We start from the raw sequence: 20,031 nt of genomic DNA on the forward strand, positions 1-20,031 counted from the left end.
AAGTCATTAACACTTCAAGTAGATAAGCTTCTCAATAAATTTCATGAATCGAATCAATTTAAGTAAGTCAAATAATTCTCGTTGACTTCTATATAACAATTTTATGCACAAATAAGCCTAAATACATTGAACACCATGTGGTCTCCAAAGGAAAGCTTCTTTAATTCAAACTTGATTCTAGCTTGTACTCCATTTATCAAAATTTACCATTTCTCTGTTGTTTCTTAAGCTGGGCACACAAAGGAAATTATCTGTGTATTGAAAGCTCTGCAAAAAATAAAAAAGAGCTTACTTAATTTCGATTTGAGTAAAAGTTGGCAGCGACCCTACTCAAATCATTAGGATATTACATTTAGAGCAATCATTTCACGTCTTTATTTTACCCCATGTCTTACAATTAACGAAAACATTCAATATTGGTGGTAATGGGGGACCAGTACCAGTTCATGTGAAACTTTCAATAATCTGTTTCCACACAAATGAAAAGTTTGGATTTTCTTTTGCAATTTATTACATTCGACATGACAGTCTTAGGAACCGCCATTTGTTTCACCATAAGCAACTTGGTCATCCCAAGGATAGTTTGATCCAAATTGCATGTAAATGTAAGGTACACTGATTCCATTCAATTTTCTGTTTAAAGGTAGAAATATGCTGTGGAAGAAAGAAAATTCAAGACAAAGCTTGAGGAATGAATCATTAATTTTCGTTTTAATTTTATTTTTAGCATATAATAAACGATAAAACTAAAATAGTTAATTGAGCTTATGTAAAAGTGTGTTAAATCGGTAAAATTGGTCAATTTTTTTCATAAAATTTAGAGAAATAGGTCATTTTTAGAGGGTGTGTAAAAGTGCCTCTAACTGGGCGCGTTTTCCTTCAACAATAATTTCCCCAACGGTAAAATTATTTCCAGCCCAAACGATAATTTTTTATGTTATAAATACCAAACCATTTTCCATTATTTTCATTCAAATTCAACTTTCTCCATTCTCTTTCAAATTTTAATTCTATCAATTCTCATTATTCTCTCAATATTAGTTCCAAATTTTCCAATAAATTTGTATAAAAATATTCTAGCTTTATTTTATCATTTCATAAATTATTCATTTTGATTAATTTTTCACAAATGACAAGTTTTCTTATTCGTTTCGACGACAAGCATATTTCCACCGCGTAATTAGTGATTGTAAGATTTTTTTATTATTTTCATTAATTTTAATTTTATAATTTTTTAAAGTATTTTGTTGATATAAATAGGTGGATGATCGTGTAACAGCTTGTTTTCAGTGGTGTCGAAAATAGTGGTTTTGGGGCCACGATTCCGATAAGTGAGTCAGTAAATACTATTTATTTAAGACTTACGAGAATTTACCAGTCATACTAAAATTTCGTTAAGAAATTTTAATGTTTAAATAGTTAATTAAGTAAAAAAGATCAAATCATAAAAATTATAAAAGTTAATTTTTATAAATTAAAGGTGTAAAATTAATAATGATATTAGAGTAGAGGGATTTAATGGGAAATTTGACCTCGTTTATACATGCATTTTAATTATATTATATATTGTGTAATGGCAAAATGGTAATTTAGTAAAATTATAACATAAACAAATAGGAAAACAATTCTTATCATCTTTCTTCTCCATTACCACCGAAAGTTGAGAAGAAAAACACCATTGTTGCAACTTTAAGGTTCGATATGAATTTTTAATCCGTTTTTAGTAATTGTTGTGTTTTTTTTATCGTATTAACTTAGTTTAGCTAGTTCGAGGATTAAATTGTAGAACTGCTAAAAGTTTGGGATTTACTATGAATATTTTTAATGTGTTTTTTAACCTTTTTGATGGATTCATGAATTGAATAGTTACATATAAATATTTTGTTAAGTAATTTTTGGTAATTTTTAAGATTTAGGGACTTATTTATGAAAATAGTAAAAGTCCATGTAGATTTTATGAAATGATGATAAATATGGGCTGAGTTGAGAGCTTAAAGAATTGGGCTAGCATAGTTGGTAGTTTAAAAATAGAAATTTTGCAAATTTTGGGTTTAGGGACTAAATTGTATAAAAGTTAAAATGTTGGGGAAATTTTGTAAAATAATGATGGAAGGGCTTAATTTATAAAATTGCTTATTTGAGTGCTGAAATGGTATTAATTGAATGAAACTATTATTTAGATCAAGAAACAAACCAGTTGGATGTTAATCACGAAAAAGCCAAAGTAGCGGAGTAATTTTTGGTCTCGTGTTGGAGTCAATTCTACCTAGGTAAGTTTGTATTTCAATTAAAGTAGCTCATTTGATTTATAGAAGTGAACTGATATTTATATGTACATATCTATAAATTGGTGATAGAATTCTTTGATTTGAGAAAAGAGAAAAAGACTATGATTTAAAAATATCATGTCATTATAATCGAAAAGGAAAATACCATGGTTGAAATATACAATGGCATTAAACCAGAATGGATAAGACCCTAGTTCTATACCAGAAAACGATCAAGTCCATAGGTTAAAAATACTATGACATCATTTCGGGATTATGTAAGACCTTAGTTGAAAGATAACATGGCATCCTCAAAACAATGAAAATGTTGATATCAAATGAAGGACTATTATGTTAATGATTTAAGGTTTGTTTCGTGAGTAAGAATTTTTGAATACATAATGAGATTTGGGATTCATATATGTTTTATGTAAAGTAAATTTATTAATCAAGTTATGTTTACATGTATTTGAATTTACTAAGTATATTGTGCTTACGTGTCGTGTTTTTCTTGTAGATTTTGTGAAGCCTAGTAGATCAGAATTCAAGTCGGAGAATACATGCTATCCATATCTTATTTTGGTAGATGTTTTGAGTTACTTTGGAAGTTCATTATGAATGACATGTATTAGGACTTTTGGTTGGCATTTTCCATGTTGTTTGTGTTTGGTACTTATTTTGGTAGCATTTTGTGGTCATGTATATAAATTTGGTACATTGATCTAGTGAATTAGTTGTTAAATACTTTAGATCTCTTGCTTAATGTTTGTGATGATGTATATATGTAAGTTGTATAAATGTGTATGGAGTGAAATGAAAGTTTGAGTAGTTCAAAGTATATATGTATTTAAGGTGTTAGTTTGATTTGAAATTGTGGATTCTTGAAAGTAGACATAAATGGTTTGATTGATTGACAAATTGACTATATGATTAGTTTGCTTATGATGAATATAATTACAATTTTTGTGCTTGATAAATGTTTGAATTGGTTCATTTTGAGTTACAAATTGTGGTGTCAATGAGGACACATTGGTTAGGCACCTAGGTTGATTGATTTTTTGTATGTTTTGATGTCTTCGAATGTGTTTTAACCATATGAAAGTATCTTGAATTGGTTTGGTTTGGTGCCTAAGCAATTGGGTTTGAATTGGCTTGCATTAGGGGTAACTTGTGAAGCAAACGGCCTGGGATAAGGGCTGTCACACGGCCATGTTCCATACATGATCACAACACACGGCCATGAGTATTTTAAATTTTAGGTGCAGGATGAACCACACAGTCTTAGAGAGTTACACTGTTTGGCGACATGTCCGTGTGACCAAACTTTGAATGCACACATGGTTTGGCACACGGCTTGCGACACGACCGTGTAACCCTATTTCGAATACTCACACAGGTGGACATATGGGCTGGGATAATGCCGTGTGTCCCATACATCGAATACTCACATGGTCTAAGCTATGTCACATGGCCGTGTGACCCATGTTTTCAAAAGTTTACATTTTTTTCATAATTTTTTTGTTGTGTTTCAAAATGGTCCCTGAATGTTTCCAAACTATTTTTAGGGCTCTGTAGGCTCGATTTAAAGCTCGTAAGTGTATTTTTACTTTAACTAAAATGAATTATTGAATGTTTTATTTAATTTTCTTAAATTTTTATTTGAAATTAAATATTTTGATTTGTATAATAATACTTCGTAACTCTACTCCAGCGACGGAGATGGGTTAGGGGTGTTACAGATCGGGTTTTGGAGGGGTTCATACAATTTATCCAAGAGCGTACCCAATGAAATTCGTGGTTGTTTGCAAGATGCAAGATTCTTACATGCGTCTCGTATGCTTAGGGGCTATAAATTAGATCTCACACTTATTAGCGCATTAGTGGAAAGATGGAGACCCGAGACATACACATTCCATCTTCCATATGGTGAGTATACAATCACATTCGAAGACATAACTTTACAACTTGGTTTATTGGTGGATGGGTCAGTCGTTATAGGGGTGGCGGTCGTTCCTGGTAAGGAGGACCTTTGCGAGACATTTTTAGGGAATGTGACAGCCCAAAGTTGACCCTAGTCGGGAAGTGGTTTCGGGACCGCTAAACCGAGTCACCGAAATGTTTGAATGTGATACTTATTGTGTAGAATATGTAATTATGAATGTGTGAAAATTTCAAGCTTCGATTTGGTTGATTGCATGTGAATTTAGTCAATAGGACTTATGTGAGAAAATTCAAAAATGTGATAGGTCAATGTGTGAGGACCTATTAGTGCATGTGGACAAAGGGGGGGACTTGCATGTCAAATTCCCCCCCCTAATGAGTAGTGGCCGGCCATGACAAGGAATGATGGGCAAAACATGTCATGAAACATGTTTTGTTAGTGGAAGAATAAAATAAGGAGTATGGGTAATAAAGAAATGGAAAACAAAAGAAAAAAAAAATGTGTGTGTAGTGTTTGTCCCCCCATTGCCGTGAGCTAAAGAAGAGAAAGGGGGAATTTTGTTCATCCTTTTCTCATCTTCATGCTTGCCAAAACTAGAAAGAAAAACAAAGAAAAATTTTCTCATCCTTTGGTTCATCCTTGGCCAAAAAATTTTAAGGAGGAAAGAAGAAGAAAGGTGAAGAGATTCGGCCATGCATGTAGCTAGGCTAAGCTCAAGAGCAAAGGGGAAATAAAACCGATAAAGGGAAGGAAAAAGTGGTTGAATAGCTAGCGGAATCGTTCGACAACACCCGAGGTAAGTTCTTGAGTAAGAGAGCTTAAATTTCGATGTGATTAAATCATGCTCTATGTGTGGCTATTGAGCCGAATGTGCAAGGACAATATGTGCCTTGTGTTTGAGTTTCGTAAACGAAAATGAAATATGAATGTACCATGAATTATTGTTAGATGTGCATGATTAATTGAATGCTGTCCGGGCTAAGTCCCGAAGGCTTTGTGCTAAGCGAATATATCCGGACTAAGATCCGAAGGCCTTTGTGCGAGATACTAAATCCGGGTTAAGTCCCGAAGGCATTCGTGCGAGTTATTAAATCCGGGTTAAGTCCCGAAGGCATTCGTGCGAGTTGTTAAATCCGGGTTACGTCCCGAAGGCATTGTGTGAGTTACTAAAACCGGGCTATGTCCCGAAGGCATTTGAACGAGGAGCTATATCCGGTTAAATCCCGAAGGTACGTGATTTGGTAATGAATGAGCTTGCTGTAAAATTCCAGCGAATACTCGAAAAACATCCCAATATGGGGATATGTTACGTATGTGTTGAATTTAATCGAGCCCTTACAAATAAATGTTCGCTCAGTTGATAAACGAGCTACCGGCCTTCGGCCAAGTTAGTTTATTGTGTATGTACATAAGGGTTGTTAATGTTGTGAAGCAAGTTTGATATCGGTAAATTGCGTATTATGAAATATTCCGTTTAGCTAAATGTGTGCTATTCTTTGTGCATGCTGGAATTCCTTGCTCAAACTTACTAAGCATAAATTGCTTACTCGTTACATTGCTCCTCTGTTTTATAGATTTTTGGTTCTCCAGCTATCGGACTCGGGATCTTGAAGTCGAAGTCGCCCACACTATCAAAGGCTGTTTTGGGTACTATTTTGGTTGAATTTTGATATGGCATGTATAGGACTACCCATTGTTGTCTTTCGAGTATTTTATGAAATGTATAAGTGTACAGCCATGCGAAAATGGCTTGTAGAAGTGGAGTATGGCATTAGACCATTCGTGTTTATGAATGTATAGATGGTTTCATGATGTAACTATAGTTGGAATGGAAGTGTTGAGCAAATGATCAGCCACTGGAATGGCTAAGTATGATCATATGTGGGCTTATGTATGACAAGGCCCTAGTTGGTCCATGAAACCCCAAATTAGGTAAGGTTTACTTTGAAAACAGAAGCTGATAGCAGCAGTGGTGTGGATTGGAAAAATCACAAGAATTCGTAGGAGTGGAATTAAATAGTGAATAAATTATGTAATCGAACCTTGATGAATCTACTTTCATATGGAAGTAACGAAACAATCATAGGAACAGTACAGTAAGAGATATTCGGGTTCTTGTGGAACAGGGCCAGAACAGTTTCTGGATTCCCTGTTCCGACTTTGGAAATTCACTATAAATTGACCAGAGATAATTAGGGGTCATACCATATATGTATGGATTCCTCTCTGAGTCTAGTTTCCATAGAAACAAACGGCATCAGTATTGAAGCTCTGTTCAGAGAGATATCCAAGTCGTAATGGGAAAAGGTCAGTGTAGTCGACTCCTGTAACATGGGAGACTTTGACTAATAAACTGTACTAATTGGCCCAACCAAAAATTCTAGAAAAAAATACATAGGTGGGGACATGAGTCTAGTTTCAGGGAAAAATCACAAAACTGATTTTCGAGTTGTGAAACTCAAGATATGATTTTTGAAGCGACTAGTACTCAGACTGGGCAGTGTCTGGAAAAATTTTTCAAAGTTTGTTAACATCTCGTGTCCGACTCCGGTGTCGGTCTCGGGTTCGGGGTGTTACATTTTTATTGGTATCAGAGCTACGGTTTAGTCGATTCTAGGACTACCGTAATGTTTTGGGTCTAGCTATACATGCCATTTTATGTGATTACTTGATAGTGTGGTGATTTCTGACAATCGTAAATGTGTTTATTTATAGTAATGGATCCCGATCGTGACCGAGAGGTAGCTGATGATCTTGAGAGTGTAGCGCCTGCTCCCGCACAAGGGACAGTGCCGGCGGACTCTCAACCTAATGCTAGTAATCCGAATGATGAAGCTAGACAAGCATTCTATAGCGTGATGAATGATTGGTTTAACCAATACATTCGAACTAATATGGCTGTTCCACAACCTCCATTCCCGACAAATACTACCCCCGCACCTACAATACCACCGGTAACGGACCAAATAAGGTCAAATAAGCCCCCAGTTGACAGAATCCGAAAACATGGGGCTACTGAATTTAAGGCTATGGATAGCGATGATGCCGAGCAAGCTGAATTTTGGCTGGACAACACTATCCGGGTACTCGATGAGCTATCTTGTACACCCGATGAATGCCTAAAGTGTGCTATCTCCTTGCTACGTGATTCTGCCTACTATTGGTGGAGTACTCTGACTTCTATTGTGCCCCAAGAGCAAGTAACTTGGGAGTTTTTCCAAACTGAGTTTCGGAAAAAGTATATCAGTCAGAGATTTGTTGATCAAAAACGGAAGGAATTTCTTGAGCTTAAGCAAGGCTCCATGTCGGTTACTGATTACGAGCGAAAATTTGTTAGACTTAGCAAATACGCTCGGGAATGTGTTTCGTCCGAAGCTATTATGTGTAAACGCTTCGAGGATGGGTTGAATGAAGATATAAAGATGTTCGTTGGCGTTCTTGAAATACGAGAGTTCGTGGTACTTGTTGAACGAGCTTGTAAAGCCGAAGAGCTTAGAAAAGAAAAGCAAAGAGTTGATGAGGGAACTGGAGAGTTTCGTAAAAGGTCCTCGGGAAGGTCTCTTCAACAGACATCGAAGAGATTTCGAGATGGTGCGGGCCAGTTTAGAGGCACTTCGGGCCTTTTTGGACGAGATCGTGATCGACCCCCTGTGGGTACACGAGGCACTTCGGTCGCCAGTGTTGGGAATGAACGTCGAGACAGGACGAAATGCCGATATTGCGGTAAATGGCATTCGGGGAGTTGTAGATTTCCTGAGCGCTCCTGTTACAAATGCGGATCAGTGGACCACTTCATTAAAGATTGCCCGAGGTTGTCGGGACAGAATGCAAATCAGAGTGGGAGACCGGGTGCTACCACTGCTCGAGGTAGACCATCTGGAAATATGGGCAATGCTGGTGGTGGTCAGAGAGGATCTAGAGATGATATAACCAGATCCGAAGCCCGTGCGCCTGCTAGAGCTTATGCTATACGTGCCCGCGAGGATGCTTCTTCGCCTGATGTTATTACCGGTACATTCACCCTCTTTGATACTAATGTAATTGCTTTGATTGACCCCGGTTCTACTCATTCTTACATATGTGAAACCTTAGCATCCAGTAAGACTTTACCTATTGAGTCTACTGAGTTCGTAATTCGGGTGTCAAATCCCTTGGGTCGTTACGTGCTTGTCGACAAAGTGTGTAAGAAATGTCCCTTGGAAATTCGAGGTTCCTGTTTTCCAGCGGACTTGATGCTTTTGCCGTTTGATGAATTTGATGTTATCCTTGGGTTGGATTGGTTGACCGCGCATGATGCGATTGTGAATTGCAAGAGCAAGACTATTGATTTGAGGTGCGCAAATAACGAAGTAGTCCGAATTGAGTCTGTGGACTTGGAGGGGATGCCAGCTGTAATATCAGCAATGTTGGCACAGAAATATGTAAGAAAAGGGTGCGAAGCATACCTTGCATATGTGCTTGTTGACAAAGAATTAGAAAAGAAACCCGAATCTGTACCGGTGGTTTGTGAATACCCAGATGTTTTTCCGGAAGAATTACCGGGTTTACCACCTGTTCGGGAGGTAGAGTTTGGTATTGAGCTTGTACCTGGGACTACGCCGATTTCGATAGCTTCGTATCGTATGGCACCAACTGAGTTAAAGGAGTTGAAAGCTCAGTTGCAAGAACTGACGGATAGAGGTTTCGCTCGACCAAGTTTCTCACCTTGGGGTGCACCAGTATTGTTCGTGAAAAAGAAGGACGGAACCATGAGGTTGTGCATTGACTATCGTCAGCTGAATAAAGTGACGATAAAGAACAAATATCCGTTGCCGCGCATCGATGATTTGTTCGACCAACTGAAGGGAGCCTCAGTGTTCTGAAAAATAGATTTGAGATCGGGCTATTATCAGTTGCGAATTCGAGATCCAGATATTCCCAAAACTGCCTTCAGAACGAGATATGGTCACTACGAATTCTTAGTGATGCCGTTTGGGCTCACTAATGCCCCTGCGGTATTTATGGATTTGATGAATCGGATCTTCAGACCGTATTTGGATCAGTTCGTAGTTGTGTTCATTGATGACATTTTGGTCTATTCAAGAGATGAGACCGAACATGCTGAGCATCTGAGGCTAGTGCTGCAAATTTTGCGGGATAAGCAGTTATATGCTAAGTTCAGTAAGTGTGAGTTCTGGTTAAGAGAGGTTAGCTTCTTGGGTCATGTGGTATCCGCGTCGGGTATTCGAGTTGACCCAAACAAAATTTCAGCCATACTTGACTGGAAACCTCCGAGAAATATTACTGAAGTTCGGAGCTTTTTGGGGCTCGCCGGTTATTACCGACGATTTGTGAAAGGTTTCTCGATGATAGCCACACCAATGACGAAGCTACTTCAAAAGGATGTTAAGTTCGAGTGGACGGAGAAATGTCAGAAAAGTTTCGACCAACTGAAAACTCATTTGACTGAAGCTCCAATTTTGGTGCAACCCGAATCAGGTAAAGAGTTTGTCATCTATAGTGACGCATCCCTACTTGGGTTGGGTTGCGTATTGATGTAAGAAGGTCGAGTCGTGGCCTATGCGTCGAGACAATTGAAGCCACACGAGAGGAATTATCCGACCCATGATCTCGAACTAGCTGCCATCGTGTTTGCTTTAAAAATATGGCGACATTATCTGTTTGGTGAGAAGTGCCATGTATTTTCGGATCACAAAAGTCTCAAATATTTGATGACTCAACGAGACTTGAATCTGCGACAAAGACGTTGGCTTGAGTTGTTGAAAGATTACGAGCTTGTCATTGATTACCACCCAGGAAAGGCTAACGTGGTTGCGGACGCCTTAAGCCGGAAGTCATTGTTTGCTTTACGAGCGATGAACGTGCATTTGTCTGTTCTACCAGACAGTGTGTTAGTAGCTGAATTAAAAGCTAAACCATTATTGACTCACCAAATTCGTGAAGCTCAGAAAGTCGATGATGAATTGGTTGCAAAACGGGCTAAGTGTTTTCCGAACGAGGAATCGGAGTTTCAAATTGATGATGATGATTGTTTGAGGTTCAGAAATCGTTTGTGTGTTCCAAGGAATTCGGAACTCATTTCGATGATTCTGAACGAAGCCCATTGTAGCCGAATGTCAATTCACCCGGGGAGTACGAAAATGTACAACGATTTGAAACGTCAATTTTGGTGGCATGGTATGAAACGGGACATCTCTGACTTTGTTTCGAGATGTTTAATATGTCAACAAGTGAAAGCGGAACATCAAGTGCCTTCAGGATTACTCCAGCCGATCATGATACCCGAGTGGAAATGGGATCGAGTCACAATTGACTTTGTGTCCGGACTGCCTTTGTCAGCAAGTAAGAAGGATGCGATATGGGTTATTGTTGATAGACTGACTAAGTCGGCTCATTTCATCCCCGTACGTACGGATTTTTCATTGGATAAACTAGCTGAATTGTACGTTTATCAAATTGTGAGATTACACGGGGTACCTGTTTCTATCGTGTCGGATAGAGATCCGAGATTCACCTCACGATTTTGGAAGAAATTGCAAGAAGCTCTGGGTACCAAGCTGCATTTTAGCACTGCTTTTCACCCCTAAACCGATGGTCAATCCGAGAGGATAATTCAGATACTTGAGGATATGTTGAGATGTTGCATCCTCGAGTTCAGTAGTTCATGGGAACGGTATTTACCTTTGATTGAATTCGCTTACAACAATAGTTTTCAATCAAGTATTAAGATGGCACCTTACGAGGCTTTGTACGGTCGTAAATGCCGTACACCATTGTTTTGGACCGAGCTCGGTGAAAGCAAAATTTTCGGAGTTGATTTGATTAGAGATGCTGAACAGAAAGTAAAGGTAATCCGTGAAAGTCTGAAGGTAGCCACGGATCGTCAGAAATCGTACGCAGATTTGAAACGAAAAGGCATCGAGTATCAGGTGGGAGACAAAGTGTTCCTTAAGGTTTCACCTTGGAAAAAGATACTCAGGTTCGGCCGTAAGGGCAAGTTGAGCCCAAGATTCATTGGGCCGTACAAAATCTCCGAACGAGTTGGTCCGGTTGCGTATAGATTGATTTTGCCCCCGGAGCTTGAAAAGATTCATGACGTCTTTCATGTTTCGATGCTTCGACGCTATCGATCTGATCCATCGCACATAATTAGCCCATCGGAGGTTGAAATTCAAGTCGACATGAGCTATGAAGAAGAACCGATGCGTATCCTAGCTCGTGAAGTGAAGGAGTTGCGAAACAAAAGAGTTCCGCTAGTAAAGGTGTTATGGCTCAAACACGGGATCGAGGAAGCTACTTGGGAGACCGAGAGCTCGATGAAAGAACGATACCCAAACCTATTTACCGGTAAGATTTTCGGGGACGAAAATTTCTTAAGTGGGGGAGAGTTGTGACAGCCCAAAGTTGACCCTAGTCGGGAAGTGGTTTCGGGACCGCTAAACCGAGTCACCGAAATGTTTGAATGTGATACTTATTGTGTAGAATATGTAATTATGAATGTGTGAAAATTTCAAGCTTTGATTTGGTTGATTGCATGTGAATTTAGTCAATAGGACTTATGTGAGAAAATTCAAAAATGTGATAGGTCAATGTGTGAGGACCTATTAGTGCATGTGGACAAAGGGGGGACTTGCATGTCAAATTTCCCCCCCTAATGAGTAGTGGCCGGCCATGACAAGGAATGATGGGCAAAACATGTCATGAAACATGTTTTGTTAGTGGAAGAATAAAATAAGGAGTATGGGTAATAAAGAAATGGAAAACAAAAGAAAAAAAAAATGTGTGTGTAGTGTTTGTCCCCCTATTGCCGTGAGCTAAAGAAGAGAAAGGGGGAATTTTGTTCATCCTTTTCTCATCTTCATGCTTGCCAAAACTAGAAAGAAAAACAAAGAAAAATTTTCTCATCCTTTGGTTCATCCTTGGCCAAAAAATTTTAAGGAGGAAAGAAGAAGAAAGGTGAAGAGATTCGGCCATGCATGTAGCTAGGCTAAGCTCAAGAGCAAAGGGGAAATAAAACCGATAAAGGGAAGGAAAAAGTGGTTGAATAGCTAGCGGAATCGTTCGACAACACCCGAGGTAAGTTCTTGAGTAAGAGAGCTTAAATTTCGATGTGATTAAATCATGCTCTATGTGTGGCTATTGAGCCGAATGTGCAAGGACAATATGTGCCTTGTGTTTGAGTTTCGTAAACGAAAATGAAATATGAATGTACCATGAATTATTGTTAGATGTGCATGATTAATTGAATGCTGTCCGGGCTAAGTCCCGAAGGCTTTGTGCTAAGCGAATATATCCGGACTAAGATCCGAAGGCCTTTGTGCGAGATACTAAATCCGGGTTAAGTCCCGAAGGCATTCGTGCGAGTTATTAAATCCGGGTTAAGTCCCGAAGGCATTCGTGCGAGTTGTTAAATCCGGGTTACGTCCCGAAGGCATTGTGTGAGTTACTAAAACCGGGCTATGTCCCGAAGGCATTTGAACGAGGAGCTATATCCGGTTAAATCCCGAAGGTACGTGATTTGGTAATGAATGAGCTTGCTGTAAAATTCCAGCGAATACTCGAAAAACATCCCAATATGGGGATATGTTACGTATGTGTTGAATTTAATCGAGCCCTTACAAATAAATGTTCGCTCAGTTGATAAACGAGCTACCGGCCTTCGGCCAAGTTAGTTTATTGTGTATGTACATAAGGGTTGTTAATGTTGTGAAGCAAGTTTGATATCGGTAAATTGCGTATTATGAAATATTCCGTTTAGCTAAATGTGTGCTATTCTTTGTGCATGCTGGAATTCCTTGCTCAAACTTACTAAGCATAAATTGCTTACTCGTTACATTGCTCCTCTGTTTTATAGATTTTTGGTTCTCCAGCTATCGGACTCGGGATCTTGAAGTCGAAGTCGCCCACACTATCAAAGGCTGTTTTGGGTACTATTTTGGTTGAATTTTGATATGGCATGTATAGGACTACCCATTGTTGTCTTTCGAGTATTTTATGAAATGTATAAGTGTACAGCCATGCGAAAATGGCTTGTAGAAGTGGAGTATGGCATTAGACCATTTGTGTTTATGAATGTATAGATGGTTTCATGATGTAACTATAGTTGGAATGGAAGTGTTGAGCAAATGATCAGCCACTGGAATGGCTAAGTATGATCATATGTGGGCTTATGTATGACAAGGCCCTAGTTGGTCCATGAAACCCCAAATTAGGTAAGGTTTACTTTGAAAATAGAAGCTGATAGCAGCAGTGGTGTGGATTGGAAAAATCACAAGAATTCGTATGAGTGGAATTAAATAGTGAATAAATTATGTAATCGAACCTTGATGAATCTACTTTCATATGGAAGTAACGAAACAATCATAGGAACAGTACAGTAAGAGATATTCGGGTTCTTGTGGAACAGGGCCAGAACAGTTTCTGGATTCCCTGTTCCGACTTTGGAAATTCACTATAAATTGACCAGAGATAATTAGGGGTCATACCATATATGTATGGATTCCTCTCTGAGTCTAGTTTCCATAGAAACAAACGGCATCAGTATTGAAGCTCTGTGCAGAGAGATATCCAAGTCGTAATGGGAAAAGGTCAGTGTAGTCGACTCCTGTAACATGGGAGACTTTGACTAATAAACTGTACTAATTGGCCCAACCAAAAATTCTAGAAAAAATACATAGGTGGGGACATGAGTCTAGTTTCAGGGAAAAATCACAAAACTGATTTTCGAGTTGTGAAACTCAAGATATGATTTTTGAAGCGACTAGTACTCAGACTGGGCAGTGTCTGGAAAAATTTTTCAAAGTTTGTTAGCATCTCGTGTCCGACTCCGGTGTCGGTCTCGGGTTCGGGGTGTTACAGGAAAGGTGCCGAACAAGTTTCAAAGTGGCCGGATAGAAATGAAATGATTGGAAAATAATTTCAAAGACCTTCCTAAAGACGCGATTGACATCGAAAAAGAACAATATGCCCGAGCATTCATCTCGAGGTTAATCAAGGGCATTCTAATGTCTAATATATCTCAAAATTTGGTGCACATAAGGTGGCTACTACATTTGGTTGACTTCAAAGAATATAATTGACTGAGTTGAGGATCAGTCGTGTTGGTCACTTTGTACAGAGAGTTGTGCCAAGCGACGAAATCGGATAAGATGTCAATCGGTGGTTGCCTACTTCTGCTGCAGTCATGTGCATAGTGGTAGCTATCATTTTTACATTCCTGAGCGGACGCCTCTTATACATTCCCATTGGTGAAAAGGTAAAATTAATTTGATAATAATATAGTTACCATAGTAAATGTTGTTTATTTATTATATGTTTGAATTAACATATTGTTTAAGTAGACGGAACCATGTGCCGAGTTATGTGGGACTACCGGAGCAGCTTAAAGATATCGAGTTGCTATTAGATCAACGCTCGGATGTCATAATTTGAAAATATAACAAAATTTATAATAATTACGCAATGATTCAAAATTTAATATTTTGTAGATAAAAATATTATAACTATGTACTAAAATTTGAATAGATGCCATACGCCGATCCAACAATCGTAGCATGTGTTTCACCCAAATTTTTTATCATTTGGAGTATATGGGATGCGAAGGTGCCATTGGTAGTTTACGTGATGGTGGAGATGCACGAATCTAATCGAGTGATGCAGCAGTTCGGGTGGAGGTAAAATATTCTACTGGTACTGCAAGACATTAAATTACTGCACAAGCTTGATTTGCGGGGGAAAATAAAAAAAATTGGCAGGAATTCCACAAAGAATATATCGACATTTGGGATCGTAAGAACGATTTCATACCTATGCACAAACCTTTTTCCAAACTGGAGACAATGATCTTTGCAGAGTACATGTCATGGTTTAAACTCGGTGGCAAGCTATATCTACAGTCGATGGAGGTGAGGAGTGGACAAATTTGTTCGAGGAGGCCATGACGATTGCCCTAGAATTATAGGTCCAGAGCAAGTGGCACGACGGGTTCATCATTGGCTTCAACTTAACAAGAGGCACTGATGTCATCACCATATCCCGATTAGTTCTCTCAATATATTCTTTATAGATGTGTATTTTGTAGCACCTCCGTCCCCAGCATATTACGTCCTGATGCCGACATCAATGCTGACGTATCCACCAACAACAACAATTCTTGGATATTATGCACAACTGGGTTATGAGACATCGTACAATTATCCGTCGATAGCGTTGCAAACACCCTACGCGTTATTGTTTTATCAAGGTGGCTTATCTTTGTAGCCACCGTATCGTAGAATAGATGAGACACAATGGAAGGCTAGGATGACACCGCACTCAATCACGGAAGAAGGAGATGAAGATGAAGACGGGAGTCGAGGTGAATATAAAGATGATGAAGAAGAGTTGACACCTTAAATTGTACGAAAAAATCCTGTCCGCAACCATCAGCCACCGTCCTGTACACATTCAGCCTGTCGACGCCAATGATGTTTTTTTTTTCCTTTACTTTTGTGATGAAAATATAATTGATATCAATAAAATATGGTCATTTTTATGCTTGTGTTGCAACTCATAATTCACTTTTTAAAATTCTAATCTATATATTGAACCAAAATTTTCCATCCATAATATTTGATACCAAACATTTAATGATGATTTTATAAATATTTAGAGATAAATTATTACACCTGGTTTATCCTTATTCGTTATTTCACCATGGCAAACAAAATAGTGAATGGGTAAAAATTATCTATCACTTAAATTCTATAAAAAATTCAAAGTAAAACATGTAGTGTGACCAAATGATCTATGAGGTATACAAAAGAATGAACAGATTCTGTAAAAAAAATATGAATAATAAATTTGTGTACAATAAAAATGAATAAAATTGTGTTAAAAATGAATAAAATATGTTAACGAGGTGTTGTCATCAATGCATCCCTCAACTGCGAACATGTTGCCTTTATATGCCTTGGGTTCCTCCAATAACTACATAACATTTGTTGATTGGTCCTCTCTCGAACATCCTTATTATTGTTGCGTATTCAAGTAAAATTTGGCTGACCTTTTGGGAGGCAATACGACCAAATATTTGATACCAACTTGAACGGGGCGCTCGACATTGGAAGCCACATACTCTCATTTGAGACTAATGGAAATTCATATATCCATACACTGTACATGCATTCTAGTTTGTACACATTATCAATATATGGTGTATTGTATTTGTGCATGCAACAATTGTATGTGCACATGAGAATCGAAGTGCTTGGAATTTCCCACAATCGCAGGTCCATTGTGTTAGGAAAAAATGGTATGTTGCCATGGTAATATCTTGGTCGGGTCTACTGTACTCTGCAACTCAAAATGGTAGGTTTGGACACGAGTGACACACTACATACATAGTGTTTGCTCTCTCTGCATTTCGTTTAATTCCTTTCATGACATCCTCGCACCAAAAGTGATCATCCGCTATTTTTTCAGCATGTCTCTGTCCATTTTGGAAATAAGGCTACCAAACAAAAGTATGTTTCTTTCATGATGCTGTCGTTGAGAGCACCAAAAATATCATATCCCTATAAAATATTGAAAATAAGAAAAATAATAGTATAAGGGAAGTAGGGTCAAATCCTCAGAGACCGGATTTGCACAATTACTTGTTTCTCGAAATCCTGGTCAGAATCGTACCCAAGAAAACCTACGTACCTGGGAAAAAAATTAAAAAAATACAATTAAAAGTTTTGATAAAAAAACATAATTAAAAATTTTGATTGAAATTCTGAAAATAATATAAATAAATAGAGTTGAGGAAAAAGAATTCTTATGGATAGATTCCAGCCTCTGGTTACCTCGATCCACCTTGGGTTCAATCCTCAGCTTTTAGGTGATCTTTCTCAAACAGAATAAGCTAGTTATAGTGGAAGAGGATGCCTATGACCACCAGCTCCAAGATTTTAGACTTACAATTTAGCGGAACCTGACTCTAGCCAACAATCGCTTTTGTGGGATCATCTTATGCTAGATCATCACTTCTCAATGGCGAATACTACGCCACTTTGTCTTTTGGGCTTGCCAACCTCTGACGCAGTAAGCTAACGAACCGATTGTGCAACTTCCCAAAATATACAAAGCAACCGTTCCTTACACACGTTGAACATATCACTTTTTAAGGGACATGGACGGAAGCGTCAGCCATGTAATGCGAAAAAATGATGAATACTCTTTTGAGAAAGTTAAGCGTGGATTCTAAGCCTCATGAACCCTTTTTGGGGATTTTTGAACCTTTGGCTAGATAAGTTTAGGGGCTCATGATTTTTGGGGAAAAGAAAATAGGTGTAATGGAAATAGAATTTTTATTAAAAAATATGGAAAGAACAAAAGGCTAAACTTTATGGGGGAGAAAGTGTTTACTGAAAAGATGAGTAAAATTTGTATCACTCCATCCCCTATTTATAGTACTAAGAAACCTAGCCTATTCCTAATTAAATTCTAAAAGATAAATACAAATAAATAAAGATAATTAAAGATAAATGAAAATAAATCCTAAAATTAAATCTAAATAATAATCCTAATATAATTAAACATTAAATAGAGTCTTGTGCCATAAAATCTCTTCTTTTGCATTTTTGCTCCCAAAATCTTCCACACATTGCATTTTTAGCACCACTTCTCTCCTACTTCGCATGTTGGCCCAATTTAACTTTAAATTCACGCTTTTAGCCCCAAATTCCATTTTGCCTTCAATTTAGTACCTATAAGATAAAAGACCATAAATAGCTCAAATTAGTAGGATCATACTCAAAATAAACATATAATTAATACATAAAAATATGTCATTTTAGAGTATTATCATTTCACAACAGAGGTTATTGGAAAATGATACGTCCCCTTCAATACAAAATTGATACATTTTGCTAGATTCGTTGTCATGTGCCTGTATCGTAGACACTTATCATATAATTGTGTCAACTAGTCGAAGGGTATGTTAGTGATGTATGTCGCACTGGTGCAGTTGATGGAAATGGTGTTGGGCAAGTTCAAACTATGTCGAAAAAAGTGTAATGACCCAAATTTTAAAGTAATCATAAAGTGAATTTTCGGGTCTTCGATTCTGAAAATGAGATTCGTAAATATTTATTAGAAATATTTACGAATTTAAGTGAGAGGTTAATTAGATTTTAATTAAGCAAATTTAGCTTAATTAAGGTTAATTTAGTGAAAGGACTAGATTGAATAAAGTGTGAAAGTCTAATTATAAACTATAGAAAAGTCAAGGGACTAAGTTAGCAAATAAACCTTATGAGACAAGTGTGTGGTAAGTAAAAATACATATGTAATATTTTAATTGGTACAAATGTATGTATATATATGAATTTACTTATTATATAATTAAATAATTATATAAAGTAAATTATATTAAATTATATAATTATAATATATTAATTGAATAAAGAATGAATAAAGAAAATAAAAAGAAATAAAACATAAAGAAAAGGAGAAAGAAAGTCACGAATAGCATGGAAAGAAAGAAGGAAAAAGGGAAAGAAAAAGAAAAGGAAAATTTAAGGTTTTGGAGTTTCAAGCTTGATTGGTAAGTCAATTTAATCCATTTTCTTGTAATTTTGGTGTCTATGGAATCCTAGGAAGAAATACTATTTGAATTATGTTGAAATTTAGGAAGTTTGTGAATTTTTAGATGTTGATTAAGTTGAATTATTAAGTAAATTATGAGATAAAATGATAGAAATTCAAGTTAGAAGTGAAAGAAGGATTAAATTGTAAAAAGAGATATAAGTTTTGAAATAGTAGGGATTGAATTGAGAGAATTCTATAATTAATGTTTTATGCTGTAAAATTTAAGAGTTGAATAGTCTAAAGTGATAATTGAATGAAAATATAAGATTTATTTTGAAGAAAAAGAATGGTTATGGTGGAAGGACTAAATTGGAATTTATGTAAAAGCTATATGGAAATAAAAGAGTGTGATATTAAATAACATACATTGATAATTTTAAATGTTAAAATTTATGTAGCCAACGTAGCATCAGAAACGTTATCGAAAAAAGGGAAAGAGAAAGTAAACGAGGATATCGAGTAACCTCGAGAATTACGGTTTGTATTTCTATAAACTATGCTTAATAATTTAATAAATGTAATTCTTATTTTTATTTGGTTAGTATGTATGATAAATGATGTGATAGAAATTGTTAATGTTTCTATATTAAAATCAAATGATTCAAATACCCTATTAACAGTGTCGGGCTAAGTCGGATATAGTTAGCATGCCATAGGATTGGAAGTGTTCAGGGATATTCCGACTATGTGTCGATGAGACACTATATGTGTCAACTACTGTTACTGTTTCAGATTCGTTCAGAAGAGGTATTCTGTACCTGACAGTTACTGTTATCCTTACGGTGTATTCCAGCTTCGACCGATGAAACACTGTATGATATCCTGGTGTGGGTTGGATCCGTGTATCCGTCCAAGTCCGAGCTATGTTAATAGGGGTAAATGAAAGTACTAAAGACCGACTGCTATTGATTATGTGACTGTGACTGTTATACGATTGTTGAAAGATATCGAATGATATGAAATGTATGTAAAGAATTGCTTAATTACATTTAAGAGCTATAAGTTAAAGGTAAGTAATTAAGCTATTAAAATTATGAAAGTAAAAGTTTTGAGTTAAAATACATATATATGACTTATTATTGTTCTAAGCATTAGTTTATAGAAATACCACTGAGTGTATACTCAGCGTACGATTTGTTTCTGTGCGCAGGTTAGGTACAAAGTAGATATCGTTTCAGCATCCAAGCCAACTCCAGAACTCAAATACTT

Source organism: Gossypium hirsutum, chromosome A08, assembly GCF_007990345.1.
Source record: "Gossypium hirsutum isolate 1008001.06 chromosome A08, Gossypium_hirsutum_v2.1, whole genome shotgun sequence".
Taxonomy (NCBI): domain Eukaryota; kingdom Viridiplantae; phylum Streptophyta; class Magnoliopsida; order Malvales; family Malvaceae; genus Gossypium; species Gossypium hirsutum.